This window comes from Prunus dulcis, unplaced genomic scaffold, assembly GCF_902201215.1.
Source record: "Prunus dulcis unplaced genomic scaffold, ALMONDv2, whole genome shotgun sequence".
NCBI lineage: Eukaryota > Viridiplantae > Streptophyta > Magnoliopsida > Rosales > Rosaceae > Prunus > Prunus dulcis.
This window is the reverse complement of record NW_023010021.1, coordinates 48,334-57,976: the sequence shown is the minus strand read 5'-3', so window position 1 is coordinate 57,976 and position 9,643 is coordinate 48,334.

Here is a 9,643-nt window from a genome sequence, read left to right as displayed (position 1 = left end):
TACACCATAATCAACTGAGCATATCCAACATCAAAAAGACTAACACTAAGGCAGACACGCCTTCTTCCCTGCCGAAGGAAGACAGCCTTCCGAAGTGGCAGACACGCCTTCTTCCCTGTCGAACGAAGACACCCTTCCGACGCTCTCGACTGCGAAACCTAATCTCCAAGACAAGTGTCACCACCATAGCAACTTGCATAGAGTCCCCCATCGAAACTTTGTGCAAAACTCCCATTTTCACTCCTATAAATAGGGAACAGTACCCGAGTAAAAATGGTAACTATTTTCTCACATTTACTGTTACTCTGCTAAAATTACCACTTATAGCTGACTTAAGCATCGGAGAGCCGGTGTCCGAAGTTTGATGACCGCTTCTTCCACTTTATCTTCTGCAGGTTCTTCTCATTCCGAAGGTCCTCACCTTCTCCCCAGTTGAAGACTATCCACTTCTCTCTAAGTTGACCCTCCCAAAAAGAGCATCAACAGTTTGGCACCGTCTGTGGGAATCAACTTCTGAGTCCCATTTCCCTCTACCAGCCCCGTCGGCTCCTTCTCCCATCAAGCCCCGTCGCCTCTTCTTAACCCCACACTCTGGTATGTCGACAGAGGAGAGTCACGATACCCAGAGCCATACCCCCCGCGGGGATACCTCCTGAAGAAAACCTTTAGCAGAGGTAGAGCGCCACCGCGCCAGTGTTGCCAAGATGTCGAAGAAATACGAATATCTTCATACTAAGAATGTTGAGCTAGAGCACGACTGTTGCACTATGAAGCGTAACTGGGAGAGGACTCACCATCAGGGCGCCCAACATGACCTTACCCAGGATGTTGAGCACACCTAGCCAAACCAACTAGTGCACTCTCGTCACAGTGCCCCCGTCCAGTCTAGGCTCGGCAAGGGCAAAGGCCACCTTCATCTGAAGCCAACCGAGTCGCACCTTCTTTGCATCTCCCTACCGAAGGACTGGCCCCATGAACCAACGAAGATCTATAGGGATTGCATGGACCGTCTCTCGGACCTTTAGCCAGAACCTATCCCTATCCCTGTTAATCTCAAAAACCCACGGGTGGCACACCTAGGCCCCCTATCGAAGCCTACTCACCTACCCGCTGGAGAAGGTGCAGGGGACTCAGATAATTGGGAACCTTATCATCCATAAGAATGGGAATCTTATCACACCAAGGAGTTCGAATAGTAGGAAACGTACCCAACCCCTACCCAACCCCACCCCAGGCCTTCAGCACCCAACACTTTCCCTCATGTCTACCCGACTATGAGGCTTCTCTTCGAGAAGGTCCAGCGTCTGGAGAGTGAGCAGCACCACAGCCACCAGCCCCTCTAGGTAAAGCCACAACCTGGGCCCTTTACCGAACTTATCCTCAATTACCACTAGGAGAAGGACATTCAGCCGCTCCGCATCGCCTTCTACACTGGCACGGAGGATCCTCTCACCCATATCTACTCTTTTGGGTCTGCCCTCGGATGCAAGGGCCTCAATGACGAAGGTATGTGCCTCCTCTTTCCTTCCACCCTCAGTGGCGCAGCTTTGAATTGGTTCTATCGGTTTAACCCCTGCACTATCAACTCTTTCAACAGTCTGAAGCAGACCTTCCTGGACCATTTCATGATCCAGACTGATCGCCTATACTCCACGGATGACTTGTACATGCTTCGGCAGGGTGAGGACAAAACCCTTCGAGAGTATGCAACCCGCTTCAGCCACGAGTACTCCCGTTGCCCAGACACTGACGATCGAGCCATCTTCGGTGCTTTCAAGAGTGGCCTCTGCGAGTCCAACTTCCTCTACCTGGTCCATAGCAACCCATGGAACACCTACGCCGAACTGATGAAGCAGGCCGTGGTCCATGCAAAGACTGAGTACTTTAATTCTAAGCGTGGCCCAGCCACCTCTGCACGTAGCACTTTTGGTGATCTACCATCTGCTTCGATACCCACCCCAGTCCCACCTCAGCATTCTGTTCCCTCCCCAAATAACCTGGGTACCCAGCATCCCAAAAGAAAATATAGCTACCAGCATACCTTTAGCAGTAGCAAGCATGGCAGACATGACAAGCACCACCAATCCAGTCGAAGCAACCCTCCTAAGACAAGTGATCGTGCTACACTCCCCTTCACACCCAAGCATAGGTTCGAGGTATTCACCACCCTCAACACCATCTATGAGAATGTCCTAGTGCATGAGGCACTCATCATCCCCAAGCTCTCCTCGGAGATCGACCAATAAGCCTATGCCAAACACAGGCGTCTTTTGCCATTTTCATCAGTTCAGTGGCCATGATACCGAATCTTGTGTTACCTTGCGCAAGGTCATTAAAGGACTTATCCGTTATTAGAAGCTGGACAAATATGTGCACAACCTCCCACCCCCACCTAACCCTCACCAACTGCAGATCAATATGATCTCCACCATCAGTGGTGGTCCTACATTGGCTGGAACCTCCAATAACTCCATCAAACATTATGTCCGTTCTTCCTATGCTTACCAGGTCTTCAGCACTGAGCAAGGACGCCTGCCAAAGACCCAAAAATCAGGCTGGGCCCCTATTACCTTATCCGAGGAGAAGGAACGTGGTGTCATTCTCCTCCATGACGACCCACTCATTATCCATGTGGACACTAGCAGCTCGATCAGTGTGATGTTTGCTGATGCCTTCAACGATCTCCAAGTCCCTACTCACTTGCTCGACCGAAGCATCACACCTCTTGTGAGATTTTCTGGCGATGTTGTTCAGCCTATTGGAAGGATCCACCTTTCTATCTCTATTGGTTTAGCACCCCAGGGAATAATGGTCACCACTCCCTTCCTCATTGTTGATTCCCCCACAGCTTACAATGTCATCCTCAGAAGCCCTACCTTGGCACAAATGAAGGTTTTCATTTCCACACATATGCTACTGCTGAAGTTCCCTACCCCCCATGGCACGGGCACGGTGCGTGGCAACCAACTTAGCGCCCCGAGCTGCTATGCTTCAGCAGTCAAATCCACCAATCGCCAACTCAAAGGTGAGGCCCTTACAGTAACCAAGGCCTCAGCCCCTCCCCAAGCAGGCACTCAACGACCTGAAGACCATAGGGAGGAATCTATCACCTAGCAGGCCGAACCTGTGGAAGACCTTGAGCTTGTTAGCCTCCGTGCCTACAGCTCGAATCGGCATCTCCCTTTCACTAGAGCTTCACTCTGACCTCGTAGCCTTCCTTCGCCTCAACTCCGAGGTCTTCGCATGGTCTTACAACGATATGCCTGACATATCCCCTGATATCATTTCTCATCGGCTAAGCATTAATCCTATAGTCTGACCCGTTCTGCAGAAGCATCATGCCTATGACCCAGAGAGGTACGAGGCCATGAAGGCAGAGGTGGACAAGTTGAGCAGCATTGGGTTCATCAAGAAGGTGGACTATCTCACCTAGCTGGCTAATGTGATGATGGTCGCAAACCACAGAAAGGCTGGCGCATGTGTGTAGACTATACCAATCTTAATCGGGCTTGCCCAAAGGATAGCTTCCCTCAACCTCGAATCGATCAACTTGTTGAAGCCACAACTGGCCACGCCCTTCTTAGTTTCATGGATGCCTACTATGGGTACAACCAGATCTTCATGCACCCTGATGACCAGGCCCACATATAATTCATTACCGATCGTGGCCTCCACTGCTATAAGGTGCAAGTTCAATCATCCGAAGGACAAACTAGCTGCAAATGATATGTGGATTTTTCAAGAGTTAACTGTCATATGGACCTATTCCCTATTTTATTATGATATGATGCACTACTCTGGTTTTTGGTTGCTTCAGAAAATGCTGATGTTTTTGCCTTACCTAAGAGGCCTTTTGAACCCCCATGTGCAGTAAGATATATTTCCATTACATTTTTGGTGTGCATTATCTATCCATCTATAGATTTGCTTATATTCCATTTTCATAACTTTTAAACAGTTTCACTTGAAAACGGGGCAATGTAAGTTTGGTGCAACTTGCAAATTTCATCACCCGAAAGATATCCTGATACCATCAGCGGAGCAAGAGAATACAACTGGAGAAACTGGGACAACTATTCAGCTGGAGGGAACTAGATTTGCTATGAAGGCTCCTGTTTCATTCAGCCCTGCACTATCATTTAACTCCAAGGGTTTTCCTGTAAGACTGGTAAGGACGAAGCAACGCATGAGCCTCTTATTATTCTATTTACATTACTTCCAAATTTTTAGTTACTTCTTTTTTCTTTTGATTTAACAGCTTTTTGATGTTGTAAATTTACGTTGATCATGTATCTTTTGCTTCTAACAGGGTGAACCCGATTGTCCATTCTACCTAATTGGAAGGTCAGCATATGAATAGTTTCGTTGGATTATATTGTGATAAAAGTAAAAGATGACTGAGAATTCTTAAATGGCTTTTGTTTTCTAAATCAGTTGTGCAAGTATGGGGCCACTTGGGCACGACTTAAGAGAAAGAAAAAGGCACTATTAGACGATCTTGTTGCTGCGTCCACCACGCACTCAGCGCAATTGGCAATACCTCCTTTGGTGAGGAGAAGCCCATGTAGAGAATTTTGTAGTTGGTAATGTCCAAGTTTGTAATCAGTGATCTTATGGCGTGAATTCTTTATAAAATACTGCAACATAAAAAAGTGCATTCATGTGATCCACCAGTACTTGCCTCTTTTCCCGTGCATCTGGGGCTTCATGAGATTTGATAATCAACTTGAGTTGAAATTTATTGAGAAAATTCTCAATGCAGCTTGGACCCCAAATCAGATCAATACCTCTCCACATTTGGAGAAAAACCAGGAGTCATTAAGGGATCCAATCCGATCACATCATGTCATCAAGAACCAAGTTGGGACCCCCCTCATGGAGTATCAAGATAGGTCCCAACTTGATTCTTAGTGACGTGATGTGGTTGGATCATCAATGAATCTTGGTCTCATTGGTCTGATTTGGGGTCCTGGCTGCACTGAGAATTTTCTTAATAAATTTCAACTCAAGTTGATCATTAAATCGCATGAAGGTCCTGATGCATGGGAAAAGAAGACATTACTGATTACAAAATTCTTTGCTAGAGGGATGCGATTTGCGAGGTTTTACCCTTGGCCTCCGTTTGGATGAGGAATTGAAAATTACATAGAATTCTAAAATGATGGAATTTTGATCTCTGTCATTTAAATTTTAGTGTTTGGATTTATGTATGTCGGATTTTGTAAATGATAGAAATTTTAATGTTTAGATAGTTCATGGAAATCTTAAATGTTAGAAATTAAATATTTTATGAAATTGATAATTTATTTCTAACTCATGAACGACATTTGTATCAGAAGAAAAAGAAACTCACAACCAACATAGAATGTATTACTCTAAATATAAAATAACATATTGTATGATGAACAAAAGAGGTCAACAAATTGAAAAAAAAAAAAATAGAGCATATTAGCAAATGAAATCACTCCCATGTGCAATAAACATCAACAAGATACTTTTTTTTTTTTTCCCCTATGTTGGGAATGCCTTCAGCATATAAAATTATTTGTCATTTTCTATTAGGCAAATACATGGTTTGAGTTGTTCATTTTCACCAAGGTCTAAAATATCGATGATATCAGAAATATCGGTAATCTAAAAATATGGAAATTTCGATGGAAATATCGGGATATTATCGATATCGATAAAAATTGAATAAAAACCACGGAAATTGTAAGAAAAACTTGGAAATTTTTATTGAAACTTTGGAGAATGTTTATTTAGTCAATTATCTATGAGTTTATCACAAAAAATTAGAAGGAAATGCATTGCATGATGGATTCACTACTACAAATAAGCAAAAAGACGACGGTAAATCACCGTCGTGTATTGAGTTTTTCAGTGGTCGTGGAATCCACCGTCATCTTTTCCCTCATAAACCACGACGCTAAATCACCGTCGTTGTTAAAATATAAAACGTCATCAACAAATAAAAAACGACGTCTTTATTCTACAAAAAGAACGAAAAAAGCAGTCGGGGATGAGAATAGACGACAAACTCTCGAAAAAAACCGTCGTTAGAAAGGAAAAATATGACACATATTAACAGAACAAGGCCGCAAAATAGACATACAACGACGCAAATTAAAATAATACGCCGTTAAATATAATTTTCACGACAACAAAAAATATGACGTCTTTAAGAAAATTAGAAGACGACGTTATTGATTCCTACTACGTCGAATATATAAAAACAGCCGTCGTATAATACATTTTCCACTTCGATTTTTCTATAAAACATGACGTGGAAATAGTTGTCAGTGTCATTGTTTACGACGTATGTATTTATATATTAGACGTTGAAAAAACAAACAACGTCGGTTACTAATATATGAGAGTCGTATTACAAAATTTATACGTCCTATTTTCAGAAACAACAACGACGATAAATTAGACGTTGTTAAATAAAACAACGTCGAAAAAAAATAAAAACAGACGTGTTTAGTCTGCATAAGTTTTAAAAAATAGTCGAGGATGAGAATAGACGACCAACACAAACAAATCACCGTCGTTAAAAAGGAAAAATATGACATATTAGAAGAAAAAGGCCGCAAGATAGGCATACAACGACGATATTTAAAACATTACGCCGTTAAATATAATTTTCACGACGTTATTGAAAACTACTCTGTCTCTTATTGAAAACTACTACGTCTTTAAATACATGAGAAGACGACGTTATTGAAAACTACTACGCCTCTTATTTACAAAAGACCGTCGTGAAATAAGTTTTCCACTTCGATTGGTCTAAAAAAGATGACGTAGATATAGCTGTCTGTGTCATTATTTACGACGTATGTATTTATGTTGTTGACGTTGAAATGCGAAACAACGTCGGTGGCATTTATATAGTCGACGTTGTATTTATATGTATTCAGTACTCACGACGTACTTATTAATGTAGACGACGTTGAACTTCTAAACAACGTCAATATTTACGACGCATTTAATAAACCACGCCGGTTCTAAATTAATGTTCAGATATTTAATCTCATTTTTAGACGTCGGTATTATGGGATTGGAGTCGTGTTATTTTGGATTACATGGCTGTTCTTAATCCTTCCCCGACGCGATATCCTGGATAATTGCTTCACAATAGCGTCGTGGTTCTTCATTGTTACGTTGCTTTAAGACGTCGGTAAATATGCTGAATAAATGGTTAACCATAACGTCGTGTTTTATTTGAACAGACGTTGTTTTTTATGCAGAATATAATGATTTAATCTGGATCCAGTATTTTTTGCACTGATTGTTTTGTGGCCAAAACCTGTATAATGAAAGTGAAGAAATCACATTACAATATATTATAAAATGAATGTCATACACTGCCAATTACATAAGCATCATTCAATCCATATATCTTCACACCCATCTCGAATATTTTGACCACCTAACTCACCCACCAGTTCATCAAATGTGTCAACATTTGGCATCCCTCTAGTAAATGGCTCACACTCAATTATCACATCACCTAAGACTTCATCACCAATAACATCATTATATTCTCTATTAGGCATTGATAAAACTACCGACCAACCACGATGCATCGGGTCGTCAACAAAAAAATATTTGTTTGACTTGAGAAGCCAAAACAAATTGGTCATTCCTATGTCCAATTTTACTCAAATCTACAAGGGTAAATCCAAGTTCGTCGACTACAAGACCAGAACTATCTATCCAATCACACCTAAAGACTGGGATTGTAAACTTTTGGTAGTCAAGGTCCCAAATTTCTTGAATGACACCATAGAAACCCATATTTGAGAGAATTGGGTTTTTATCCTTGGCACTAGCAACTTGCATGGTTTGTGCAAGTAAATAAACTCCACTATTTTGAGTTGTCCGCACATCATCTTGTGCCTTGATATTGAATTTAATACCTTTAATAAGATAGTTCCTATATAATGGCACTGCCATGTTTGGACCAGCTGCTAGCCACCTTAAATTTTCTGATACGCCATTATTGTCTTCCTCAAGTTCACTTTGAACCTGCAAATTAATCAAATCTTAATTCAATCTAACATAGAAATAAGAAGAAAATTAAAAGAGAAATATGTTATTCAACAACATATACCTTGAAGCGTAGCCATTGAATGAAAGTGCTATTGTGCTTATCCTGCAGCCACTTTGTTCTCTTTCTAAATTTTGGATAAGCAGTCTTGATGTGGATCATATGTTGCCTACATGACACGAAAAATTCAAGCATTACGGTCCCAAATATATAAGATAAACATAAGAAATAATTTAAAATGGAAACTTGAAGAATAAAACTCATACGTACTCGATATAAGGTAGGACTTCCTCTGTATTCTCCAAGACATATAGATGTGCTTGATTCAACAGGTCCTGATCAACTACGCTCACTGTGCAACCTGATAATGGCTTTGAAACTCCCATCTTTTGGCTTGAAGGCACTCCAACTGTACTAACATCAAATAAATGCTGAGTACAAAACTCTACCGCTTCTTCAGCTATATACCGCTCAGCAATGCAACCTTCGGGACGAGTACGATTCTGAACATACCCTTCAGCACTTTCATATATCTTTCAAACGGATACATCCACCTAAAATATACTGGCCCACATAGACGAACTTCTCGGACAAGATGTACTACTAGATGAACCATGATATCAAAGAATGAAGGGGGAAAGTACTTCTCAAGCAAACACAGAGTAACTACTACATCTTCTTCCAACTTATCTAGCTTGGAAACATCAACAGCCTTTGCACATATAGCATTGAAGAAGAAGCACAAACGAGTTATTGCATACCTTGCAGGCTTCTCCAAAACAGAACGAATTGCCACAAGGAGCAATTGTTGCATTAAGGTATGACAATCATGTGATTTAAGGCCAAGAAGTCTTGAATCTTGTAAAGATACAAGATTTTTAATATTTGAAGAATAACCTCCAGGGACCTTCATACCATAGAAAGAATTGCAAACCTCTCTCTTCTCTGCTCTTGACAAATTCCAAGGCCCAGGAGGCAAACGAGTACGCCTTTCTCCATACTTGGGTTGCAAATCAGTTTTGACCCCCATGTTCAATAAATCTAATCGAGCAGCAATCCCATCTTTATTTTTTCCAGGGATCTCCAGCAATGTACCAATGATACTATCGAAAACATTCTTCTCAATGTGCATAACATCTAGGGCATGCCTCACAGGAAGGTATTTCCAATACTCGAGATCAAAGAATATTGATTTCTTCTTCCAACAAACTCTGTCACCATTTTCAACCATATGCAGCACTTCTTCTCCGGTTAATGGCTCGGGAGGTATGCCATATTCAGGTTTCCCATTAAAAGCTGCACGCTGCCTCCTATATGGATGATTGATTGGTAACCATTTTCTATGCCCAATGTAACAAATTTTGTGGCCATTTTTCAACCTGTGACTAGGTGTATCATCGCCGCATATTGGACAAGCTTTATATCCTTTAACAACACAACCAGATAAGTTCTCATAGGCGGGGAAATCATTAATTGTCCACATTAATGCAGCTCTGAGTGTAAAGTATTCTCCATTATGTGCATCATACACTCCTCTAATCCCAACCCACAAAGATTTTAAATCATCAATTAAAGGCTCCAAGTAGACGTCTA